Here is an 8,737-nt window from a genome sequence, read left to right on the forward strand (position 1 = left end):
GTGACGCGAAGCCAGACCCACGTGACTTGCCACACACCCCAGTTAGATTCAATCACGCCCCGTGAGACGAGGCGAGGCCATGCACCTTTTATGCAAGCGTGCGCAAATTTAATACCAAGGCTGTTATAGATCTCCTGTCCATCCCTGGCTGTTTATAAGTCTAAAATCGCCATTAGGAGGACATCAGGGCAGAATGAGTTGCAGTTGTTGGAGTAGGTAGATGCAGTGGGTGTGGGAAGGGTGACTGCAAGCATCATTGTCAGTGTATGTGTGCTTGTTTGTCACACACACTGCACATTCACACACTGCTAACAAACAGGCTACTCTGTGTGTGCTGCTCTAGATCATCAGTTATACAAAACCTGCAGTACTATATATTGATTATCTGTCCAAAATTCTTGATTTTTCTGCTTTGTCTAAGCTGCACCCCAAGAAGACCTCTTTCGCAGTTATGAAAAAATACTTGAAAAAAAAAAACCCTTCAGTCTTTCTGATTCAATTTAAAATGTGTTGTATTTCAAGAAGTGTGTATTAAGATGAATGACACAGTGTATTTTACTGTTCTGTGTGTGGTGGTATCACCCCATCATCTGCACCCCAAACCAATTGCCCAATAGCCTTGGTTATCAGAACAGGTACAGTGTTTGTTAGCAGTGGGCTGGTACTGCCTAGGCAGGGGGCCCCAATCATTTTTAAGCCTCCCCCCCTACAGAAATGAGCCAAATACTCCTCCCTATGAAAAACTCACTCAAACTGCTGAAGGTCCTGTGGTCATGTAATGCCCTTTCAGACATATCGAGAATCCCGGGAATTTGGCCTGCCTCAGTCAAATTCCTGGGTAGCCGCGTATGTCTTAAAGGTACCTAAGCAGCAACACGTTCCCGGGTAGCCGACCCTTCAATCGACCAGGGTTTTTCCTGGGACTTAAGTTCCAGGAAATTACCCTGCTCATGTCTGAATGGTGCTGCCCGGGAATATACTCCCGGGCTTCACCAAACAGCTTGCGATTGCCAGACGCGCCTGCCTGTTGATGACATCATCAACGGCAGCCGGACAGCGGAGGACAGACACCACACATATCGCTACAAGGCAGTGCAGTGCTACAAGGCAGAATTAGGTGCCAGAACAGCAGCCATACATGCTGCAGAGAGGCCCGCAAGACTACAAGGTGAATTTGGTGCTGATAGGGGAGAGAGTGCAGTACCAGGTGTTTGGAGAGGAGAGGAGAGGGGTGCCAGGTGTGAACAGGTGGTTGCAGATCATGTCACAAAGGAAGGCGGAGGAGGTCCGTGAGCTCTTACATATGAGGGGAGAGGAGGAATTAAAAGCTCAAATCACAGGCACTGTTAAGGATTCCATGATCTATGGCAATATTGCCAAAATCCTGGCCAGCCGGGGTATTATGAAGACACAGCAGCAAGTCCTTAATAAACTAAAGAGCCTAAAGAAGCAATATACAAAGGTTCATGATCATAGTCGTAATCGCAGTGGTGTGGGAAGGATGGAGTGGCCCTTATATGATTTATGCAGTTCCGCTTTTGGGCATACAGCACTATGCAACCCCATTGCTCTATCTTCATCAAGTGATGCTGGCACACTGTCTGCAACAACGACAGGCACGCCTTCAACAACTCCTGAGTGCAGCCAGCAGAGCCCGACATTATCGCAGGTCCTATTTAATGATGACCCAGATGAGGATTCATCTAACACCATGATCATTGAACCAAGCACTGGCACAGATGTGACGTCTCCATTGCAAAGCCAAGGATCAGAGTCTGAGCCACAGACCCAGGTAGAAAAGCCCACCCTACGCAGTAACAGTAAGTTTAATTAAATTAACTTATGTTATGGTGCATTAATCTATGTAATGTTCTAGTTCAATTTCCAGTATATTTTCACTGGTAAAAAGAAATTAATATTTTGTCTATTGGGTTAATTAAAGCATTACTTTAATGCTTCTATATTATACAGGTACAGGGTTTTTGAATGAAACCGTATTGTTTCTGCGTTCAGCTTGTAGCCGAGGATGGTCACCGCGTGCAAGGTGACGTGCTGCTTTTTGAATTTGGGCCATTTATTATTTTGTATTTCCTGTGTTTAAAATATTTTTAACATCTGTTGCTTAATGTTTTCTCTCTTTTACTTTCAGTTTTCACAGTGCCAACACGTAAAAGGAAGAAGAGAAAAGTAGAGGTTGCTACCAAAGCCATGACAAATACTCTATGTGAACAACTGCGCGACCTAGATTCGGAATGGCAGACTCAAGAGGATGCCAGACTGCAGCAGTTCATGACCAATGAGAGATAAATGCAGAGTAATTTACTAACGGAAATGATAGCTATGCAGGAAAGGCTTAGTCGCGATAACTGCAAATTTTTTGCACAAATATTGAGCACAATCCACTTCAAACCAACACATGTTCCACCACCCACCCATTTTGCCCAACAAACTAAGTATCCAAACTCATTTGGGGAACCATCCCAGTATGTGCAACAGCCTTAGTCTCCCACTAAATTTGAGCGTACATCACAGTATGGTCAGCAAGCTAATTTTCCCCACAGCATTTGGCCAAAGTACATACAAGTATGCGCAACAAGCAAAGCCCCCCCAGCATTTGGCCAAAGTACATACAAGTATGCGCAACAAGCAAAGCCCCCCCAGCATTTGGCCAAAGTACATACAAGTATGCGCAACAAGCAAAATCCCCCACAGCATTTGGGCCAACTACATCCCAGTATGCGCAACAAGCAAAATCCCCCACAGCATTTGGGCCAACTACATCCCAGTAGACGCAACAAGCAAAATCCCCCACAGCATTTGGGCCAACTACATCCCAGTAGGCGCAACAAGCAAAATCAAGCCACAGCATTTGGGCCAACTACATCCCAGTAGGCGCATCTTGCAAAATGTCGAGCCTCAACGGGACCTATATCCCAACATGCGCAAACACCTCAGTCACCCTCAACATTTACAGATAGTACATTAGATAATGTAATTGAAGGTCAATTATTTAAAGATACGTTATTTACTAATACTCTGTCACAGAAAGTTACTCCTGCAAGAACACAGAGTTTACAGTATACAGAAATATGTAACTGTGCTATGCATATATTAACTAGACATATCTCATGTTATTATTTGAGATTTTATGGTTTTGTGGTGTTATTTCTTTAAGGATATTCTGTGGGTGTAAACAAGGTTATAACTAAAAATTGTGGACCTAATTGTTTTATTTAAAAGCGTTGTTTGATGCCTCAGAGCTATATGCGCACTTAATGTTACTTTGCCTACGCTCATAATATGAGCTTCAACAATATCACTCCATACATACTGTAAATATGGCCTACATTGTGCTCTGAAGTAAATGTGCACTTTTCTGTTTTTATATACTATTGTTTCTTTTTTACTTGTGTTGTATTTTGTGCGAGATTATTTCCTATGCAATAAATATAGCAGTAAGGCTTTCAAACTTCTTATGCAAGTTATCGTAAACGCCTTTATTAAAATTGAACATTTTTGGAACATTTCAAAATTTGTGTCTTTTAATATTTTACAATGACACACAGAAGTTATGTATTTAGAAAGCGTCCTTCGAATCAATTCTGTTTCATTGGTTCTATAAACAAGTGAGGTGGTTGAAAGGGGAGAAGGATCTCTCCCAACAGGCTCCTCAACGATGTCCCACTCTGGCAGATATTGTTCTCGCTGTATCTCACATATGTTATGTAAGATACAGCATACTGCTACAACATATGTAATGAGCCGAATGTCCACATAATATCTTTTTAACAAGCACCACCAATGTCCTTTCAGCCATCCAAATGCATTCTCCACAACCATTCGGTCTGAGCTGAGGGTATGGGTGTAGGCGATCTGCTTGTTTGAAACCTCAACCTGTTGGCTGTACCCTTTCATCTACCACCTTCGTAATAGATACGCAGCATCCCCAATGATGTGGACTAGTACCTCAACCCCATCCACAAGCTTGGACTTCTGCAAATGGAAACAAATATTGCAGTTATTAATAAAGGCTTGACAGGTAACAGTGTGTAATACACTTGGTACAGGCATATCTACTTTCCTCTATTTGTAGGTATACACATTGATTACTAGTTTGCAGGAGGTATTTGAAAGACATGCCTGATACAGCATGGATCGCATTTAATGCAAATGCATTTACTGCATATATGTATATACGGTATATCAGAGCAAATTGCTGGTGACATACCAAAAAACCTGTCGGGGTTGAGTATGGAAGAAAATACATATCTGATTAGCAATTATAAGCATGACATAAATGTGTGTATAGTTACCTCACGAGGAAACAGCCAACCATTCTGCCTCTCCTCCGCAATCTTGTACAGATCAGAATTGACCAGCACACGAGCGTCATGAGCACGACCAATAAGTCAATAAATGAGTCAATAAAATGACCAATGAGTCAATAAAAACATCAGTGAAGCTGTGAGAGCAAGATAATATCCGGTTAAAACTATACATATACACCTATTAAACACACAACAGTTTGGGGCAACTTGTTACCCATAGCAACCAATCACATTCTACCTATTATCTTCTAGAAGTGCTAGTTACATGTGAATTAGAATCTGATTGGTTGCTATGGGCAACATATCCACTTCTAATAACCCTCACTTTAGAAAATATACCCCTAACTTTAGAATACACAAGAAGATGAAATGTAGGTAAAACATAATAGAAATGTACACTATTTATATCTAATACTGCATCTATTATTAAACTGGATATTATTTCTGATAGAAAGCATATATAGGATCAAGTTACAAGTTAACATATAGACTTATTACACACACAACAGTTTACACCCTTTAAGTTGCATGCAGGTCACAATATACATAAAATTCAAAGTAATAAATGTGGCTTACCAATACCGATGGTCAATGACGGCTTGCAGAATGATGGAATGCCATCCCTTCCGGTTATAATAAACAGCTGGGCTGTCTGTGGGAGCAATTATGGGGATGTGGGTGCCATCAATCGCCCCAGGACACTGTGGGCAACCGCGGCGCAGGAACCCAGACACTGTCTCATCCAGTCGCTGCCCATGGGGCAGGGCAATAACCGGTGGTACATGGGATCCAGGATGGCCTAGGTCACTTCACGCACCAAAACACAAACCGTGGAGATGCCTACAGCAAACAAACAGGATATTGTGCGGTACTCGCCAGGGGTAGCATACCACCGCAAGCCTCCTGCTTGGGGCAATGGGCTGTCTCCATCGAGTAGTGTGCCTGGTAAGTGACGGGGTCAGGAGTTCCAGGATGTAATTAAAGGTGCCTTGCGACATCCTAAAATTTGCAATCCATTGGTTCTCTGTAAATCCCTGTACCGTAGCCCCGAAAGCCTCTCCTTGTGGACGATCTCGAGACCATATTGTGCGAGATGACCCTCCGGTCACTCTCAATATGGATGATGCACTGGACATTACCAAGGCTCTCCTCTGGCGTAGGTAATGTCAGCGCTTGGATGCCCTCTCCACCACATAATGCTCCCTTCTCCTCAGGATATCACACTGTACTATTAAAAACAGTGTGAGCAGCTTCAGCCATGCATCAGTTGCTGTATAGCACACCAAATCCACTAGACAAAACAAGCTCTCCATGCTACACAGATGCATGGAAATACAGCAATGCCCTATGGGTGCCCCTCCCAGTCCCTTTATACCAAGCCCCCACCTTTGCATGACCTCATTAATGTGTGCCAGCAGAACGTCCACTTAAAATGACAAAACTGTAATTTTCTCTGTAAAAATCTCAAAAACCCTGCTCTTATCTGAATGGTGCTTCCCGGGAATTACCCGGGTAGAAGCTGTAGTGTGAAAGGGGGGTCTCTACCAAATACCCGGGGTTTTGCACAGGAGAAATTCCCGGGTCAGAGGAGGAAATGTCCCGGGTCGTATGTCTGAAAGGGGTATTAGAGTCTCCCTAGTCTATCAAGTAGCTGGAATAGCCGACTGTGGGGATTCGAGGTCTAGTAAGGAGTGTAAAAAAAGACACTATTAATGACAGAAAATTACATTTCTGTCTTCAAAAAAGTTGCTGGTGCCGGAATACCATCACAACTGCCACAATCCCACAAAGACCCGTATTCAATTAGAGGCGAAAACCCGAGATCGGCATAAGCGCAATGTTTTCGCCTCATTCGCCTGTTTTCAGGCAAAGTTAACATGTACTTTCACAATGCGCGATCCCACTTTTCACACTATTCAATTGCAAAACAGGCAAAAACGCGGATGTGCGAATGCCACTGTCAGGATTTGAACCACCGGCCATGCGGCCGGTGATAAATCATACTGATTCCCCCCAAAATACCCGACCCAATACTTTAAACCCATTTTCAAACATTTTCACCCCAAAAATAACATGCCTTTTTTAGTGGGTGTTAAGATAAATTAGCAATTTTTTGCCTAATTAGTCACTAGGGGGGTGGGGGTGCCCAAGGGGTTCTGAACTAAGGGCCCGATTCAGAGCCGGACGCTCTGAACGAGCGCCCGCTCTGAATCAGGGCGTTTTTTTTTGTGGGAGCGTCCTCCTGGACCACCCACAGCTTTTGCGAGCGTCCATGATGATGGTCGCGATGGTCAAGACCATCACGACCATCGGGCTTGGACGAGACCCTGCGGTAGGGTCTCGTTGACATCAAGCTCTGGAGTGATTTTGGCTCTATCAGAGCCAAAATCACTCCCACTGACATCACTAGTGATGTCAGTGGGGCCGGACCCAGACGGTAGGCCTTCCCATGGGAACGCCTCTGTCTGGCAGCCACGCCCACCAAAGGGGGCGTTCTGTCAGTCACCATCGACAGCACGCCCCCTTTGGTGCGAGACCCGGAGCGACGGAGAGCCCATCGCTAGCCGGGTCTCGCGCATGTGTACTAGGGCACCATCGACCCGCTTGCGAGCGCTCAGCGCTCGCGAGCGGGTCTGAATCAGGCCCTAAGTCCCCACTTTTTTACTCAAAAATATGGATTTTGCACTTCTTTTCTCCTGCCTTTGGGTGGAGAAACTTTTTCGCCTATTTTTGCCTATTGCGTTTTCGTGTAGACGAAAACGTCCCAGAAATTGAATAGGGCGATACTTTTAATCGAACGCGGCTTTTCGCCTCTAATTGAATACGGGCCCTAGTTACAAAGTTATAGGAAAATAATGAATGGAATTATTTTTGGGCAGTTTCTTTTGAGTGTGACGCAAACACCTTAACATTAAAAATTCCATAGACATTAATATTCATTATAAAAGAGTATTATGTACAGCCCTTATTTATTACAGTCTATAATGTGAATGTTTATACTATAAATAATATCTTAGCAGAACAGATTTGTGCAAGGAAACAAGACGTTGTAAATCAGCCTGCAAGCTTCCTTGTGATTAGATGCTTGCTTTGAAATAGACATTGTGGCATTCTATTAAGGTCATTCATTCAGCAAACAATAAAATCAGTTCATAGGACCATTTTTATTAGTGAATGATTTCTGAATGGCATGTCTGTCTACTCAAAACAATCAATATCTACTCATGGGAAACTTTACAACCTTTACAGTTATTGGTCTTTCTTATTATATGAAAGGTTTTATTCCATCTTTAATTTATTTGCTTTTAAAGATAGTCATAGATCATTTTGCTAATAAAATGATACCGTACTATACATAGGCGTCTTTATAATGGGTGCAAGGTGTGCGGTGTGCACGGGCCCCTGGGTCCAGGGGGCCCCACACCGCACACCCTGCACCCAGGGCCGCCATCTGGGGGGGATTGCCGGGCCTGGAGTCCCGGGCCCGGACACTGGCAGAATAGGATGGGGCCCGCGTTACTCGATTGAGTTATAGGAGGAAGGCCTCCTCCAACCTGGGAACCCCCGCTGATGGACCGATTCCCCCTCCAGTCTATGGGGGCAGAGCCAATTAGACAAGCTCCACCCCCAAACAATCGCAAATCGCTGCATTTCAGAGGGGGCGGAGCCTAATGATGCAAGGTGCCCGCCCCATTAGCAACCTGCTGTTTCATCGGAAGTGTAAGTATGTATGTGTTTTATCATGTGTATGTGTCTGTATGTGTTAGAGTGTATGTATGTGTTTGTATGTTAGTGTGTATATGTCATGTGTCTGTATGTGTTAGTGTGGATATATGTGTATGTATGTTAGTGTGTATATGTCATGTGTCTGTATGTGTTAGTGTGGATATATGTGTATGTATGTTAGTGTGTATGTTAATGTGTGTATACTGTATATGTGTTAGTGTGTATATGTCATGTGTCTGTATGTGTTAGGTTGGATATATGTGTATGTATGTTAGTGTGTGTATACTGTATAAGTTAGTGTGTATATATGTGTATGTATGTGTGTTATATATTATATATACAGTACATGTATGCAGCGGCGTATCTATAATGGGTGCAGGGTGTGCTATGCACACGGGCCCCGGGTCTAGGGGGGCCTGCACCACACACCCTGCACCCATATTATACTTACCTCTCCATAGTCCCACGTCGACTCTGTGTCTGCGCCTGTAAAAACGGCTGGAAAATGGCCACCACGGCCATTTTCCCAGTGACCTGCGCATACGCTATAGACTCTGGGTACACTCTAGTGCCCAGAGTCTATAAGTGCGGCGCTTGTCGTGCACCGCTCAGTGCACAGCCGGCCACCGGACGGAGAGGAGGGGAGCCATGATGGAGACTGCACACGGGTCCCCTCCTCTCTA

The 8,737-nt window shown here is 44.2% G+C and overlaps 1 pseudogene; it reads left to right on the forward strand.

Annotated features, from left to right (window-relative positions):
• Nucleotides 1-1,261: 1,261 nt before the first annotated feature.
• LOC148506760 (uncharacterized) lies at nt 1,262-2,502 on the forward strand (annotated as a pseudogene).
• The last annotated feature ends 6,235 nt before the right edge of the window (nt 2,503-8,737 follow it).

This window comes from Taudactylus pleione, unplaced genomic scaffold (genome assembly GCF_031769625.1).
Source record: "Taudactylus pleione unplaced genomic scaffold, aTauple2 ptg000397bl, whole genome shotgun sequence".
Taxonomy (NCBI): Eukaryota; Metazoa; Chordata; class Amphibia; order Anura; family Myobatrachidae; genus Taudactylus; species Taudactylus pleione.